Source organism: Equus quagga, chromosome 4 (assembly GCF_021613505.1).
Source record: "Equus quagga isolate Etosha38 chromosome 4, UCLA_HA_Equagga_1.0, whole genome shotgun sequence".
In the NCBI taxonomy this organism is placed as follows: domain Eukaryota; kingdom Metazoa; phylum Chordata; class Mammalia; order Perissodactyla; family Equidae; genus Equus; species Equus quagga.
Window position 1 is genome coordinate 59,647,350 of NC_060270.1, and position 9,362 is coordinate 59,656,711.

Genomic DNA, 9,362 nt, shown 5'->3' on the forward strand with positions numbered 1-9,362 from the left:
GTCTAGTCTTCTCATCATACAGAGGAGGCACTGAATTCTGGAGAATTTTAAAAACCTTACTATGGTCACGGAGCAAAATGGGATTCAAATCATGCTCCAAGCCCCTCAAGCAATGCTCCTGCCATTACACAAGCCTGTTCCCTAGTAAGACACAGGACCTCAGGGGAAGAGGAGCTAGAGATGCTGTGCTCTGTATAATCCACTAACATCCAGTTGGGAAAGAACCCTGTAGGCAGGTCAGAGTACTAAGACGTGGACACTGCCTTCAAGGTGTCCACGGTCCTTCAGAAGGAACTGGACACACAACAAACATGGCCCAATTAACAGGAAAATAAAACCGAGACATTGCCTCAATTTTCCCAAGATAATCCAAAAAGCAGTAATAGGGATGGAGACTGAAGCAAGCCCTGTGTATTTGGCTACTACTGTGGGAGTGGGTGTGCCTGCCCAGGGATGTCACTTCCAACTCCCCACCCTGGGGGTACAGCTGCACAGGGCAGCTACAGCCTCATGGTCCTTCAGTCAAAGGACATCATCATCACAATTAGGGACCAGGGCAATCCTACCCCTCCCCAGAGGCTGCTGGTGGGATGCTGGGAACCTTCTCGGGCTACCTAATTCCTATCCTGTGGAGATTCACTGTTGCTCCTCACCCAGTCATTCAACAGTCTAAGATTTGCACTAACACTCAAAACAACAGAACAATGAGCGAGGAAGCAATCTTTCTAGCATACGTCTAAAATCATAGTAAACTACACAAAAACGTCCTCACATTCTAACACCTCTGGAAAGATACTTCCATGTGACTTCTCAGATAAACATTCCAAGAGTTATGGTCTTAAAGAAAGAGTGCCTGCTCTAAGAAATATGTACCATCTTTTAGAAAAGGAAGAGCTTTCTCCTAATAGGAAAAGAATCTAATCAATAGAATTTTCTAAGAAAGAAAATGTTGGTTTAAAAATTTAGAGTTATTACATTGTAGCTCATGTCCACCTCTCCTGACTCTGCCCCGATACCATTTTACTGATGCCATCCATCATGTTCTAGGTCACTAGAGGAGGGCAAGGCTGGAAGGGGACCGAGATTGATGGAGTGTGCAATCCACGCCAAATGTTTTACCTCCTTTCATGGAATCCTCATAACAGTCTCTGAGCTAGGTATTCTTACACTCATTTGAAGAACGAGAGTAGAGCCAGTACACTCTAGAAAGGGGAGGCACCCCTAATTTTGGTAGGTCCAATAACAGTCTCAGGATAATAACAAAGGCCTGGACCATGCGTCAGGAACTATGCTATGGAGCTTTATATAACAACGGTGTGTGCCAGGCCCCGTTCCACGTGCTTTACTTACTAAGTCATTTGACCCTCATAATAACTCTGCGGCATTGGTGCTCTCCTTACCCACCTTTAATAGCTGGAGAACGAAGTCACACAGCCGGTCAGGGGCAGAGCCGGGGGTTTGAACCCAGCAGCCTGGCTCCAGGATCTAGGGCCTTAACCCCCAAGCCAATCGCCTCTGTCAGGCAAGGGGCCCGCCCAGAGCCACCAGCCAGTAGGTGACACTGCTGGGATGCAGCCTGCAGACTACAGGATTCCAGAGGTGTCTTCTTCATCACCGACACTTCCACCAGCGCTTCTCTTTGCCAAAGCTAACACCTGCACTTGGTGCCCTGGACTCCACCTTCTTCCTCTTTGGGGACTTTGCTTCACTATCTGTGTTACACACTTGCTCTATCCATTGGACTCCTCCCTTCTGCCCCCAAACATCTACAGATCTGCTTTCTCCTACAAATTTCTCCCCAGACCCTGCTGCAGACTTCAACTGTCATCCTCTCTCCTCCCCTCCATTGCCTCTTCTTGAAAGACAGCTACACCCTCTGCCTCTCCTCCATGCCTGGTCCCTGTCCAGCCCCCGTGTCTCTGAAGTGGTCTCCTCTGCTCCCATTCCCCTGGCCACGCTCCCTGCTCCAGCCTGCAAGAACCTTTCCAAGATGCTTGCAGGAGCCTCAGCAATAGAAGCAGCTCTCCATTTCCATTCACACTTTCATACATCTGTGCCTCTGCTCACACTTTTCCTTCCACATGGAGTCCCTTCCCCAGCCCCCGTCTCCTCTTGCTCAAGTCCTGCATGTCTTCCATGTCCAGAGCTAAGCACTCCATCTGGAAGCACTCACTCCTCCTCCAAGCTCTGTTATGATTTCTTTTCTACAGCACTTCTTTAAGTAGATGTCTTATCTCCCCTAGGCTGTACCTAACCTGAGGGCAGTATTCTTAGCTAACTCATCTTTATGTGTCACTCACAGGTAGTTGTAGAAAGAGGACACTTCAGCAGTGGCTGTTCAGTGTTCATTCCCTGACCGCAGGCTTGATTCTCAACAACCACATCCTCCTGCGGAAACTCAAGGCAGAGGTTGCTAAGTTCCTGGATCTACCTGCTGCCCTGTTGGCAGGAACAGAGTCCACCAAAACACCTTGGAGAACTGCCTGTCCTCACACGGAACCACATCTGATCCCCTGGAAGCAAGCAGAAGGAAACGACTTCTAGGAAGTCAGGGAGTTTTGACAGCAGAGAGAGGAAATATTAGAAATGTGGCCCTTGTTAAGAAGAGAGATTTATTAAGATGGTAGAAATCACCAGGAAAATGCTATAGCTAAATGTTCATTCATGCGTTGACTTGTCCTCCTAAATGTCCCCAGTCATTTCAATTTACTAGGTTCCGTCAGCCATGGTTTGGAATATCAATTCTGCTGGCATTTCAAAGCTCTTTGTATTCTATCCCCAAGTCACTTGTCCCCAGGAGGATGGTGATCCTATGAATCCCCAAAGTGCCTCCGTCAGAACACACAACGGTCTCTCGTAAACATTAGTGGGGCACAACAGGACCCTCAGCTGTCAGGTGGTGGGTGAAGTGGACATTTCTGCCAGATATTTTAAGAGCCACCTCACCCTTAATTATCTTCGTAAGCCTTGAACACATCATGCACAATAGGGGCTCATACCTCAACCTGAGAGTTTGAAAACAAAGCACATTACTCTTTTCAAGTCACTTGTACATTATCTCATTTAACTTTTACAACAGTCCATTAATGCTATTAGTCCTCTTTTGTGGTCAAAGAAGTTCAGACTCAGAAAAGTTAATTAACTTACCCAACAATTTGCTTAACTACAAAACTCAATGCTCTCGATTCCATATAAACACTGAGCATATAGAGAAAGCGATGAGACAGGTGCTCTCCAATATTGCCCATGGAAAGATACACTGAGAGAGCAACTGCATTAAGAATAAATATGTATGTGTGTGTATATATGGATATGAAATATTATATGTATAATAGTCACCATTAATTCCACTTCTAGAAATAGAGCCTAAGAAACTACCCAGAGATACGATTTTTAAAAATTTGATATAAAGACATTTATTGTAATATTATTTATAATAATGACAAATTGTAAACAAAATAAGACTGGCTAAGCAATAATATAATCACAAGACATAGTCCTTACAAAGAAACCTTTAAGTAGTTTTTAAGAAAATAAAATAGACTGGCATAATGTTATGCGGGAAAAAAAGATAGAAAACAGAATATATAGTAAGATTCCAATTCAAAAGGCTGGGGAAAAGCACATGAAAATATTAGCAGTGGTTCCCTTTTCTTCTGTATGTGTTCTATTTTCAGAATTTTCTACCAAGTTCAAGTGCTACTTTTGTGATCTGAAAAAAAAATGTTATTTAAAACCAACAAATAATTTTTTTTTAAATCATATCCATAGTTAACACAGAAACAAACTCCCTTTGCCTCCAACTCCAGGGTCAGGCCCCTGCACCAACCTCCCTCGCTATGCAGACAAGTGAGCTGACATATAAAATACTTCAGAAGCACAGGGTCATCGGGCAACTCGGTGAAATGGCCAATCCGTCAGCACGAAGCAAACTACACTAGAAGGTTTCATATGCAGACCCGAGTAGACGCAGCCCCACAAAGGGGGCCAGAACCACTCAGCACAAGACTAATGTGCGTTCTCAGTCCTGCTTCCTGCAATTTTATTTCTTAAATATACCAGGACTGCTGGACCCCTCTCTATCTCTAATGCTTTCTTCCAATCATCTAATAACACGTTTTGTTTCAGATGTAGGTTATCACTGAATCTGGGCATAAGACAATTCCCAAATCCCTCTTGAACTAGAACTAACCTGCTGCAAAATATTTTCATTCCATCTTCTCAGAAAGGAAATTGTGTTAGAACCCTCTAGCAATTCCGTATTGAAGGCCATTAACCAACGGCCCACAACATTCCTGTCCGTAGCAAACGTGCAAGGCCTTCAAGGACTCTTCAGTGGGTTTCATATTCTGTCCTGTAAGTAAGGTTTCACAGCCAAGTACACTTGTTCATGTTTTATATTACTCATATTTCTCCTCTACACACAGTGCTCTAAGGGAGATACCACTCTTGGGCCATGCTGTTGGAAGAAAGGACAATTGGAAGTCCAGAAAAACTTTCTGTAACTTCTTCACAGGCAACATCTACAAATGCAAGAAAAACGGGCAGCTTGGGGAATTGCACGTTCTATTGCTAATGCTACAATTTGAAGGGATCGCACCGTCGGTCATTGTCATCGTCCCAGTAATCTCAAGGAGTTAAATGAAGTAGGTAGTTCCAACACTGAGGTGTAAAGAGGAAAGGAGCTGGTGATGAGCACAATTTCCTTTTGCTGAGATGTGCAAACACAGAGCTCTGCAGTAAATCTAATTCATAAATGGACTCAGCTCCAACCGCACATGCTAGGTTCCTCCCGCAAACAATCATGTTGCAAAAATAAATTAGTAAAAATTAATAAAATTAATTTTTGATGTCATAAGATAGACGTGACCTTCACTGTTCTTTAACACACTCACTAAACAGGAGACACATAAGGCTATTGCAAAGCAATGATTCATAACATTGCCCCACGGATCAGCACGGAAACCATTAATTCTGAACCACCTCTTCTGATTACAGGACAAGTTGTTATTGTTTGAGTAAAGCGGAAAAGAGGGGAGATTTGTTTTGCCGCAAAAGCTCCTGGCTAAAGCTTGTTACCTTGATTAACATTCCCCTTTGCCCTGATGTTATTCCAATGTCAGCAGGAATTTTGTGGTCCTGTGTTAGAATCCTTTAAGGAAGGTTTTTGATCTAGAGTAAGTAAAAGAATATATGATGGAAGAAAATCATTTATCAAGGCTTTCCTTTGCCACTTAACTCTTTCTCCAGCAGCTCTTGAACAGCAGCTTTAAGACCTATAGATGTGAGGTGCAGGCCCTCCCAGCACGGAGAAGCCTGTTAAGGCTTCCTTTGACTGACCCTTCTCCTTGGGTCCTTCCTCCAGATACCCCAGCTGTAGGCATAACAGCTTACAGGAGCTTCAGACAAATCACTCTGGCCATAAACAGTAAACGTGCCTCATAGAACATTTCCAGAAACTTCATTTTATTCTACTTTTTAAATGTTGATTTTTAAATAGTGGCCTAGATTTGAAAATACCCTCCCTTTTTTTTTTAATGCTGAGAAAGATTCGGCCTGAGCTAACATCTGTTGCCAATCTTCCTTTTTTTTTTTTTTTTTTTGCTTGAGGAAGATTAGCCCTGAGCTAACATATGTGCCAATCTTTCTCTATTTTGCATGTGGGACGCCCCCATAGCATGGCTGACTAGTGGAGTGTGTCGGCGCCTGGGATCCAAACCCATGAACCCAGGCTGCCAAAATGGAGCACACCAAACTTAACCGCTATGCCATGGGGCTGGCACCCGGAAATATCTATTTTATTCCTGCCGTGGAAAGGGGAAAATGGAAGTTCAAGCATTTTGAAGTTTGTAGTCCAATAAGTTGTTTAGTTTCTTGTAGTGTTTTTTGGAATTAGAAATATCAAAAGGAGCAGCTCAGAGCCTCCCAGGATGCTTTGATAAAGAGACCACATTCCAGAATTTCCTTGCTACCCACAATCTCTACAGAAGAAGTTTTCCATACTTTGACCATTTCATTGGAACCACTTTTCATTTCTAATGGATTTTTATTACTATTTAATGAAACTAGTTACTTTAGGCTTTATTTTCACAGTAACTTTCCTTGCAAAATTATCTTTAATTTCTAAGAGATTTTTTATAGCAATTATAAGGAATAAGCATTCTTGAATTTTAGGATGCCAGACACTTTCAACTGAGTACATTTTGCCTTATAACGATGAGATTTGTGAAATTACTCCTCCTCTGCATTATTTGAAGCTGGGGCTGAGAAAAGCACTGGGAGAAAAATCTATTGAAATTTGTCTTACATTTACCTCTTTTTTTTTTTTAAAGATTTTATTTTTTCCTTTTTCTCCCCAAAGCCCCCCGGTACACAGCTGTGCACTCTTCGCTGTGGGCTCCTCTAGTTGTGGCACGCGAGACGCTGCCCCAGCGCGGTCCGATGAGCAGCGCCATGTCCGCGCCCAGGATTCGAACCAACGAAACACTGGGCCGCCTGCAGCGGAGCGCGCGAACCCAACCACTCGGCCACGGGGCCAGCCCCTTTTTTTTTTTTTTTTAAAGTGCCTTTTCCTCTGAGGTTGTCTGTCTTAGACAGGGGCTGACTCGCATATTAGCGGTCAATGCGTTCTACTCTGCACCCCCAGCGCCAGCACGAAACTCTCATTCAACAAGTTCAAACTACTCAACTGCACACTTTTCAAACAGGAGACACACAAGTCCCTCCCTCATCCCCGAGTTCCCAAGGGAAGGAAATGCAGTCTTTTGTCGGTGCTGTTTTGGAAGGGGGCCATTTTCCTGCAGTCTGCAAACTCCAGATTTTTACTTAAGCCAGATCTCAACGCCATCCTCCTTGCCGTCAGCTCTGAGCTGTCTACTGCCTCTTTACAAGGGGTGTTTTCTGAATAACAATCCGAGGAGCATTATTTGCCATTTTCACCAAGCTCCTGCTCTTTGTGGTTACACGTTCTGCAGTGTCGATCATTCGTAAGGCAATTGGAACCCTTAAGCTCTCCAGCAGCACAGGAAAAGAAAGAAGGCATCCACTCTGGAGAGCACGTCTGGCGTCTCCTACAGTCGCGCGAGGAGGGGCAGAGGCTTACCTGTGAGGCATGCCTGTGGTGGAGGCGGTGGTGTGCTCGCAGGACAGCTCCCAGAGTTGGAGGCACCAGTTCATCTCCACTTCGTGCACCAGAGCCAGCTGCCGTGCCCTGAGCTGGCTTTGCCGGGAGGGCCCGAGGCTGCCGTCTTGCCCATTTTCTGAGGCTTTCTTGGGAGATCTGTCTTTGCTCCCTATGGAAAGCCCAGACTGCTTCCTTAACTTGCTGTTCTCTTCCGAGATCTGACTCCCTGCTGCCCCAGTCCGGGCTGCCAGCATCCTGGAGCTTCCCTCTGTCTTTCAAAGAAGACTCTGAGTCACTATCATTAAAGTAATTGGAATTGATTTTCCTGCTTCTGCCTCCCTCCTCTCCCTGTCCTCTCTCGTCCCCTTAACCTTATCCCACCTCAAAGCTGTAATTGAGCCAGGTCTCCTGGCCATGGATGAAAGGCTATCTCTAACTTTCCTGAGGAAGAGCGAAGGTGGCCACTATCTGTGATATCTCAGAACATGGAAATTTTAAAAACAATCCCCAACAGCTTTGTAATGATGAAGTTTTTTGGTGTTGTTTCTTCTGCAAAGTATGGACTACTGCTTCATTTAATAATAACTCTGAACCTCAGCTCATTAGGGTTTGGTAAATTATATCTGATCATCACGTTAGAGTTACAAAAAAAGACACCCAGAGGCTCATCAGCCATTCTTAATTAGAGTCCCTGTAGAGTTCTAAAAGTTTTAATGTGAATTTCCTCAAATAAATTTAACAACATCAATGTGAGAGAAGGATTTTTCCTTTTGTGTAAACCTAAAATAATATTTTCAACTTATTTTGTGATCCTTTGGGAGAGGGAGGGTTTTTGAATGTCAGTGAACTGCATAACATGTAAAATGGTCTTTCATTCCTAAATCCTGCCGTAAATGATTTACTTGGTCTTCTCGATACTGCCGATGGATGGGAGCATGAGAATCAACTTATAATTGAGGAGACTGAGGCTGAAGTTGGAGTGAAAAAAATAGCAGAGTGAGAAGAAGTGGTAAGAGCCCACATGTGGGTGTGGGTGTGGATGTGGGGGGTGCATGTGCCCACTGCATGTGAAAACCAGCTCTGAAGATGGAAAGAAAATGCAGTTAATGGTCCCTGTGGTTCCCATGCATGGGGTTGACCCACACATGCCCACCGACCTGACCTCTGTCCTAGCTTGGGGACAGTGATATCAGTGCCCATGTAGGCATCTACCACAAAGTTCTTAAGGGACTCACTAAGCCCCCCATTCCCTAATCAACGCCAGTCCCTCCTGTGTCAACTGCTTCATGTCGGCTGCACACGAAGAACTCAGGACGGTTTGTGAATTGCTCTATGCAAGACCATAAATTAAAAAGCATCGAGGCAGAGCGAATTCTTATAGCTGCTGTGAATGGCAGGAGAGGAAGGAGAAAGAAGAGTGAAAGAGTTCTTAAAGAGTTAGCTCTTCTGGAAAGCATTTGATGTCTTTGAGGATCTCCAAGGGCTTTTACTTAATCAAAGCCAAGAACGAGGGGACAGTGGATCACAGCACATGGACTCTCTCATATTCGGGGGAAAGCTGTTTAATATTAGGATCCAGGGTAGTCCACCAAGCAACGTGTCACCTGAAACACCCATCAAAGGGCAAGGAGGCAGCTGCTACCCAGCACCAGGCCTGTCCCACCTGAGGCTGTGGGGGCTTAGGAACCTTTAGCACCAGCAGCTGTAGCCCCTCCAACTCCCCTCCCTGCCCTCCATTCCTTGAGTCATTGAAGAGCTCTGGCAACATGGGATCCATAGCAACAGGCTCCCCAAAGTGTAGTCTCTGGGAACAGTCTCCTCGGTTTGGTACCGTTGTGGGTGTGTCCATAGGGGCTCTGCAGTGGAACTGGAAGGGGGTCTAAGTTCATTCAGCCAAGGGGGCTGCATCCTCCCCGGCTTGCCTCTCTCGGGAGGCAGTGCCGCTGTGTTTCAGAGCTCTGCTCTGGCGTCGGACTGCTTCTTTTTGAATCCTAACTCCATCACTCACCTGCTCTGTGATCTTAGGCAAATTACTTACCCCTGTCACGCTTCGGTTTCCTCATCGATAAAAACAGGGATGATTATCTACTTGTGGCAGCTTTGAAAGACAGCCCTCAAATGCTTTGACATCCTCTCATTGAAAGGTGTGGTCTATTTCCCTTCCCCTGAATCTGGGTGGGCTTCTGACTGCTTCAATCAGCAAGATATGATGGAAGTGATGCTATGACTTCCACAGCTT